The sequence below is a fragment of the Rosa rugosa genome, chromosome 5, assembly GCF_958449725.1.
Source record: "Rosa rugosa chromosome 5, drRosRugo1.1, whole genome shotgun sequence".
NCBI classification, from domain to species: Eukaryota; Viridiplantae; Streptophyta; class Magnoliopsida; order Rosales; family Rosaceae; genus Rosa; species Rosa rugosa.
The window spans coordinates 36,844,583-36,854,092 of NC_084824.1; the positions used below are offsets into that span (position 1 = coordinate 36,844,583).

Genomic DNA, 9,510 nt, shown 5'->3' on the forward strand with positions numbered 1-9,510 from the left:
GGAATGTATTTTTATACAAAGGGCTGTGGCTTTGAAGATTACTACAACTTTGGGAATGATAGAGATTCGATGATTAGGTCAACCTTAATTGAGAGGAATTGACTTACGCTTAAATTTCGGGACGAAATTTCTTTAAGGAGGGTAGATTGTAATACCCCGAAAAATCCAAATTAAATTCCGTGGATTTTTAGAAATGATTTCATGATAGTGGGAGCGAGTACGAGGCTCGGAGAAGTTGTGGAATTAGTTCGAACGATTAATTTTCGAAAAAACGAACGTTATTTAGGGGCTCGCGAAAGTTGACTTTTTATACGTTCAAAATTTGGGAAAACTTTCTTCATGAAAGTTGTAGAGCTCGTCGATACGATCGCGTGCATATGCGGAACGCAAAAATCGGAGTTCGTATGAATTAGTTATGATTTTTTGAAAAAGTTTCCAATTTAGTATAAAGCTTCCATTTTTGGAAATTTCCAAAAATAAAAACAGATTTTTCCAAAATTGGAAAATCTGCTGCGATTTTAGTTCCCCGCCGGAAATCGCCTCCAAAACTTCGATCGACGATTTCTTCCTCCTCCGGCCACCGATCCTCACCAAACTTCTTCCATTGGCTTCGTATGGTCCTTGCGCACCTGTCTGTGGCAGCCTTTCACGGCGGCGCGGCCTGTAGCGGCGGCGGCAAGCCCGGTCCGATTTAAGCTCGATTTTGGTCAACGCCGGTTTTCTCCTAGCTCCGGCCACCAAAACTTCCGATCCTTGGCTCCATGAACTCCCCTCAACCTGCTGATCATCATACTAGGAGGATTGCACCTAGAGTGACCGGTTTCACGTTCGTCGGAGCTCGGTAAGTTTTCAATCCGAAACGAAAATCTTTCGATCGGTATATCTCGAGCTGTAGTGCATCGTTTTGATTGATTCTTTTTCCAGTGGGTTCCCCTTGATGTTATTAACAACTCTCTAGAAGGCATCGAGGCCTGAAATTGAAGCTTTGACGTCGAAATCGAGCCTTGCCGGATTCTGCAAAATTCTGGAATTTTTCCGACCACCGAAGCTTTCGATCGGTATATCTCGAGCTACAGACCATATTTTTCTGTGATTCTTGAACCAGTGAGTTCTTCTTGAGTTTCTTAACAACTCTTCAGAAGGAATCGAAGCCTTAAATTGACGTTTTTACGTCGAATTGGAGCTCGCCGTTTTCTGCAGTTTCTCGCCGGTTTCTGGAAAATTCCGGCCACCTTCATACTGTTCAAGGTAATTTTCGACCCCTTCCGGTCATTTTCAGACTTCGTGCTAGTTATGAAAGTTGTTAAGCATGATGAGAGGAAGAAGAGCAGCCCGGCCCCGACACCATTGGTGGTGGTCGGCGGCGGCTCTGCCACTAACTCCGGCGGCCCTTTCCGGCCACCTCCGGGGATCAAAAATATGGTTTCTGTACATTTTCAGATTCTATATTTCAATACGATCATTTTGATATATTATGCGCAATTTTTGGATATCGTATGATGAAGTTATGAATTTTTAAGTTTCGATCGATTTCGATCGTTAGATTTGTGATATGTGAAGTTAGGACCGTCAGATGGACTTGTAGTTTTGATATGATGATCTTATGACTGTCCCAGTGGCTTTGTGTGGTCATGGGCGAAGATCCGACCGTTGGATCTTCGTATAATTGAGAAATGGTGATTCGGAAGGCGATTCGTGAGAATCCGACCGTCAGATTTTCATATAATTTTGTGGAGATGTTTGTAAGGATGATTCGAGAAGATCTGACCGTTGGATCTTCATTATAATTTTGGAGGATGATCCTAAGGGCGATCCGTGAGGATCTGACCGTTGGATCATCATTAAATTAAGATTCGACCGTCGGATCATCATATAATTAGAATCCGACCGTTGGATTTCAGTATATGTGTGGTTTATGAGTAATTTACTAAGTCAAGATAGTATCTGATTAGGTGATTGACGAATCGAGTTGGTGGACGATTCAGATGGATATGTGGCTTTTAGAAGACGCAGCTGGAATTGGAGGTGAGTAAACCTCACGTGGTTCATATTACGAACCCAATATATTTAATTGCTTTATTTTGCAATCATATGAACTATTGTTGGTGTATTAGACATTCCTGTGTGAATGTCTGTATATATATTATTACGTGAAATAATATGTATTGTTGGAGTTGTGTTGAGTTTATTGTTGAGAAACAATATATTGTGAGGGGTATTGAGTTTATTGTTGAGAAACAATATATTGTGAGGGGTATTGAGTTTATTGTTGTGAAACAATATATTGAGAGAGATGTTGAGTTTTATTGTTGAGGAACAATAAATTGTTGTGATCTGTGGAAGATCAATAGGTCACGGGGTGACCATGGCATACTATCAGCGAACCACGCTCTCGCGCCGGGTAGGTGGAACTGAATAGTATTAAATCGTGAACCACGCTCTCGCGCCGGGTAGGTGGAAACGATCAGTTAGAGCTCTAGTCTGTCTGCCAAATATTGAGTGACCTTATGGGGGAAATTGAGAGTAACTCATAAGTGTCTATATATATATATATATGAGAGTGAGAAAGTAACGTGGGTTTGTGGTGGTCTTGTAATTTAATAAATCAACAGTTCTTTCTTGTTTACTCATACTAGCTGTCAAAAGCTTACCGGGTTTTGTGCTGTTGCAACTCCCGGTACACTATTCAAATTGTGTAGCGGGTAATCCTACAGGACAGGAGAACCAGGACGGTGATCGTGCGGTTAGAGCAATTGTTAGAGTTTTACAGCAATTGTACGTTGTGAGGTGTGTTATGCTCATTTGAGCTTTACAATATTGCTTGTGAGAGTGAATTGTAATAATGAACTCGAAGTTTCGAGATTTGGATTTTGTAATTGTAATTATTCATGTTTCGGATTTGAATTTATTATTCAAAATTCGGGGCGTGACAATTGGTGTGTGTTGTTTCGGTTGTTGTATTTGAGTTCACTTATACAAGCGTTCATAAGCGTACCGGGTTTATTGTGTGGCAACCTGATACACTATTCCATGGTGTAGGGGTTAATCCAGCAGGTTAGGGTAATCGTGGCTGAAGCTGGGTTCCGATAGTTGCAGCTTTACGGTAGGAAGCCAATTTTGTGACTTTACCGTTGTTAAGACTTCCGCTTGTAGCAAGCTCTGAGGAGCATTTACTTAATATTTTGTTGTGGCAATTTAATTCATAAACTTCTGTAATATTTGACTCTGCGGAGCGAGTCTGTATTGACATAGTGGGTTCAGGGCATTAGTATGTACTTGGCTTAAAAGGAAAAAGTTTTCCAGGTATTCTATATTAATGGCTGAACCATTCACTCACGAATAATTCAGGGATTATATTGATTTTTAATGTTGTTTAAAAATCGGGCCGTGACATTTTTATGATGATTTTTATTGAGTACTTTGAGTATCGAGTTATTGAAGATTTTCCTTTTTGAAAATGGAGATTTGAATATTATGAGTTGATGAGTTAATTATGAAATGAGGAATTAATAAGTTGGATTATGAATTGAGGAGGTAAATTATGAAAGATGAATATGATAGTGCATACATGCATTACCTGGTCGGCAGTACCCTCCAGCTAATAGTCTGGTTGGCAGTACCCTCTAGACAATATTATGGTCAGCAATACCCTCCAGAATGTATATTTCAGTCGGTAGTACCCTCCGATGTGTCAGTCGGTAGTACCCTCAAATGCGTTATCTGGTCGACAATATCGTCTAGATGGCATGAGATGATTAGTCGACAGTACCCTCTAGCCATCGCCTCCTCATATTCCAGTCGGCAGTACTCTCTGATGCGTCACCTAGTAGGCAGTACTCTCCAGGTGGCATGAGATGACTAGTTAGCACTTAGCAGTACCCTCTAGTTATCGCCTATTTTCTTAAGAGATATTTTGAAATGGAGTTTGAGATATCTATATATTTTGAGATTTCAGAAATGATTTGAGATATTTCATTCATGTGAGTTTTTAAATTGATTTTGAGATGAGTTTATAGTAGATTTTGAGATTAAATATCACAGCATGTTTTGAGATGATTTACAGAGGATTTGAATTTATTTTGAGATATCATTACTAAAGAATGATTTGAAGTATTTTTATGAAATTATACTACATGCTTTGTTTTTAGGGCTAAATACTTCTTACTACCCTGTAGTTTGGGTCCAAAATCAATTCAGTCCCTGAACTTCTAATTTCATCAAGAACACTTTCAATTTTGATCTAATAGGTCCAATTTATTAGTCTTCCGACAATTGAGTCATTTAACTTGTTGACGTGACTCATATATGGCCTATGTTTTATGATGTGGTGGCCTACATAATCAATTTAGGAGTGAGATCCACTATTAGAAATCTATCAAATAAATAGTTTTTCAACAAATAATCTAACTATAACTTGAACCCATAACAGAATATTAACGAATTTGACCTATTATATCAAAATTGAAAGTGCAGGGGTGTTTTTGATGAAATTAGAAGTCCAGGGACTGAATTAATTCTGGACCTAAACCACAGGGTAGCAACCAGTATTTAGCCCTTGTTTTTATAGGAAATTAAATTTAGGAAAGCACTAAATTCTATTTTTTAATTCGTTGAAATTATTTATTTTTCGTCCACCAACTCTAATAGTTTTCTAAATGCTTTTCCCTGGGCTTTTTAGTTTGTGTGCCCAATCTGTAGATAGGTTGAGATCGGGCTTGCATAGGAGTTCTCCACCACTTCCCTCTTCGTTGTAGGTTACTATTTAATCTACTTATGTGATATAGCGGTTTAATTCTTAGATTGCTCTGATTACTAACATTTGTATAACTTTGTATTCTGAGTAGATTTAGATTTATTGAAATTGTTGGGGAGTTGGTTATGAATTATGGAGAGCAGGTAGGCTCCAACAGATGAGGATGGTTATGATTATTAAGAAGTGTTATAGTATGTTTGCAGGTTTTGGGTAGTCCACTTTTAGGGGAAGTGGACTAAAAGTGGACATCAATACGAGAGGACGTAGCACCACCCTACAAGGAGGTAGACATGGCGCCAACGCCATAGAGAGTGACACTCTGGCGTTACAGGCCATGGCCCTAGCTAGGATGCTTGGGAGGCCCGTGGATTCGATGGATACTTTGGCACAACTGAATCCTTTGATCATCGACACTCAAAATCCGTCTCATGAGAACATTCCAAATTAAGGTTATCGTTGGGGGACGTCTCAACGTCAGAACCTATTCCTGAGAATATAGAGCTCATTGAAAATTACACTAGTGTACATGAGACATGGGATAAAAACTCCATCATAATTGATGATGTATTTGCGCATTTCATAGCGCATGAGTTTGTTAAGTCCGATGATATTGAACCACGCTCCGTTGATGAATGAATGTCAACATAGAGAAAATTGGCCTAAATGAAAAGATGCGATCCAGGTTAAGTTGGATTCTCTAACGAAGATGAAGGTTTTTCGAGCCAGTGATGCCAACACCTCCTAACATAAAACCTATTGACTAATGGGTCTTCGTTAGAAAGCGTGATGAGAAAAGGATATATGGTAATCTCGTCTTATGGCGCAAGGCTTCTCACAAAACGCCCTGGAATTGACTATGAGGAGACATATTCTCTCGTAATTGATGTCATTGCACTCCATTACCTTGTTAGATTGGTAGTTTCTGAATAACTGAACATACAGCTTATGAATGTGGTCACCACTACGTATCTTTATGGGGATCTAGATACAGAATACACATGAAGGTTCATGGTGAACTGCATTTACCCAAGTCAAGTGGCTCTAAACCACGGAGCGCTTTTGCAATGAGGTTGAAACGCTCACTAAAGTGACTACTTGATTGGAAAGGGATATGTGAATGCCCTCGCGTCTCTAAGACAAGTGTCACACCCCTAATTTTTAACACAAATAAAAATCGATATATAATCTCATAATTATACAAGCGTGATGGTTCAGCCATCAATACAAAATATCTGGAAAACTTTTTCCTTTTAAATCAAGTACATACTAATGCCCTGAACCTACTATGTCAATACAGACCCGCTCCACAGAGTCATATATTACATATGCTTACGAATTAAATTGTCACAATAAAATAAAACGTAAATGCTCCTCATAGCTACTACAACGGAAGTCTTTCCAACAGTAAAGTCACAAAATTGGCTTCCTACCGTATAGCTGTAAGCACGCGATCTCAGCTTCCACCACGATTGTCCTGACATGCAGGATTAACCCCTATACCATTGAATAGTGCACCGGGTTGCCACACAACAAACCCGATAAGCTTATGAAAACTCGTATGAGTAAACTCAAAACCACAAAGCAGAAACACATTCTTAAGTCACCTCAACCTAACAACGATAAGCACATAACTCACAACTACAGCCATCTGTTTCATAACCTTCCATAACATGCTTATGTAGGTCAACTCGTGACTAAAACTGCATGCTCAGATTCTCAACCTAGCATCTAATTACACAAATTCCAATCAAACAAAACCTCCTCAAGTAATGTTTGGAAATCCTTTGACGCACAACGGCGAGTCACAAAGATCACACTCATTTCCTTCCCACCGGAAGCCTTTGTCATCAACATGACATCAAAGGTGAAAAGAATGAATCACCTTCATATCTTTTGACGCACAACGGTGAGTCACAAAGATCACACTCATTTCCTTCCCACCCGAAGCCTTTGTCATCAACATGACATCAATGGTGAAAACAATGAATCACCTTCCTATCCTCACACAGAGCACAATCGTAACCACTATGGCCTTTAAGATCAATCAAACCATAAATCAATAAAATCAAGAAGAAAACAAGGCAATCACAATTCAAAACAAGCACAGCAGTTCATAGTAATCCCTGCGTACAGTTTTAGTTCAGGATGTCACATTAAGACAAACAATTCAAGTCATAGTAATCATCATAACCTCACACTCTGACATCCGTAGGTAGCTCCGACCATCACAGCAGACCTCTCGATCTTTGTTAACTTAATAACAATTCAACTTCGCTACCGAGCAGTCATCACACAGAGTTCACCGGTCATCACACAGATAGCCATCATCCTACTGATCATCACACAGATTTCACCGGTCATCACACAGATAGCAATCGTCCAACTGATCATCACACAGATTTCACCGGTCATCACACAGATAGCAATCGTCCAACTGATCATCACACATCACACAGATAGCAATCATCCAACTGATCATCACACAAATTTCGCCGGTCATCACACAGATAGCAATCATCACAAAGATTCATCACATTGATGTCATCGAATCATCACACAGATATTCCTACACAAGCTTTACATGACAATCATCACAAAGATTCATCACATTGATGTCATCGAATCATCACACAGATATTCCTACACAAGCTACCATATCTTAAATCTCAATTAAGACTGTCGTACTAGACTCATGGTATCTCAACACATGAAATTCTACAATCACAACTCAATACACAATTTCACCATTCTCGAGCAATAATGAACTCATTTTCAAATATTGTTCGCATCACAACGAAACCACCAATACATATATATTTCACGTAAATATATATATATATATATATATATATATATATATATATATATATGAAGTCATCCACTCAGGAATGCCACTAATACTAACTATAGTTTGCAGTTAAATAAATAACTCTCAAAACGATCATGGTATTCTGTTCTTAAATGAACCTTGTAAGATTACTCACCTCTGAATCCCGCTGCGTCTTCACACACTAACCAAGACAAGCACAAATCGCCGCAATCCGCTCAACACAAGCCTGTCAAGTACCTAAACACATACGGTCTCGATTCAGTGCGCGAATCACAAAGTGATTAAAGTTTGAAACCCCATTTTCAACTAAAATCACAAAAGTGACGCCAATTGAGGCGAAACCACATCCGAGACCATCCAAAGTCTCCGGAATACTTCTACGATCGATATGTCAAAACCACAAGTCGATCGAACACTCAAATCCTCACGGATCGAATAATCGGTTCGAAACCGTGAAAACCCTAACATGCTCATACGATCTCCAAATATTAAGTGTTGTATATCGAAATGCTCATATCGACGAGTAGATCAAAATCAAGAACAAAAACTGAAAACTACCACAGTGGCGGCCCCGCTGTCGGCCCAAAGTCGGAATTTGACAAAACTCCCAACACAAAAGTTTTTCATATGAACTCCAATTACAACTTTCATAACTAGCACAAAGTCTAAATCAAAGCCATATGGCCGGAATTTACCTCGAAAGCTTTGAATTTCGATGAACTCTAGAATCTCAAATTCCAAAATTCGATCTCCACAAGTTGAATCGTTGCAAGCCACCTTAGGAGAAAGCTTCTACGTCTTCTGGGCTTCAAAAGCCCTCAAGAATCACCGGCAAAGATGCCCGAAATCTCCAGTTCCGACGAAAGCGATTGCAGCTCCGTCACGGCCTCTTCTCGGCCTTGCAGCGCCCAACACAGCTCGACCCACACTCGATGGCTTCCACAGACTTGTAGAGGAGATTAAGGCGAAGAAAGCCCACTTGGTTTCACGTCCTATGGTGGCCGGACGAGGGAGAAATCGCCGAAGTGGAGAGAGCGACTTGGGCTCGGGAGAGAAGAGAGAGAAAACTTTCCGAAAATGGAAACTCTGATTTTTCTGATATTTTTTCTGGAAATTTCCCATATATACCAAAATGGAAACTTTTTCCAATGGCCATAACTTCTCCATATGAACTCCGATATCCGCGTTCCACATGTCCACAAACTCGTATCGACGCGCTCTACGACTTTCTTGAAGAAAGTTTTCAGAGAAACCCAACGAATAAAAAGTCAACCCTTGCGCCCCCCCCCCCCTAAAATGACGCTTCTTGAATAATTATTCGCCCGAAACACTTCCACTCCATCCACGAGCCACGAAACCATCCGATAACCACTAATTAAATTCTGGAAAATCCTCGAAAAATAATAACGAATTTTCGGGGTACTACTACATTCTACCCTCCTTAAAGCAATTATGGTTTAAAGTCTACAACAAATGAGCCTACGAGCATTTATGAGGATAATGCTGCTTGCATTAAATAAATGAAGCAAGGTTACATCAAAAGCGGCAACACCAAGCATCATCAGCAACAACAGACTCTCCTCAAGATCAAAATGAACTAGCTTCGATTTGAGGACAGTGTGGCAGACTTGTTCACTAAGTCACTGCCTAATTCCACTTTTGAGAAACATGTTAGTAGCATCGTTTACAGAAGTTCTGAACTCCCATGACCATTGTCATCAGAGGAAGATGCAGACATCAGGAAGAGATGTCTACACATTTAATCTCGAAACGTGAAGGGTGTGTTGTACTCTTTTTCTCCTTCGACCGAGGTTATTTTTGTGTCATTGAGTTTTTGTTACTCAGCAAAGTTTTTGACAAGGCAACGAAAGAAGCACCACATTTGAGCGACACAAGAATGAGTGTTCAAGTAAATCCAGAATATGTG

At 39.7% G+C, this 9,510-nt stretch overlaps 1 long non-coding RNA gene across 1 annotated transcript; it reads right to left on the reverse strand.

Annotated features, from left to right (window-relative positions):
• Positions 1–6,030: 6,030 nt before the first annotated feature.
• Positions 6,031–9,432, reverse strand: LOC133709419 (uncharacterized). Its single transcript, XR_009846284.1, has 3 exons — positions 8,279–9,432; positions 7,738–7,820; positions 6,031–7,224 (listed from the first exon to the last, which is right to left on the reverse strand). It is a non-coding gene; the product is annotated as an uncharacterized LOC133709419 (long non-coding RNA).
• Between the last annotated feature and the right edge of the window lie 78 nt (positions 9,433–9,510).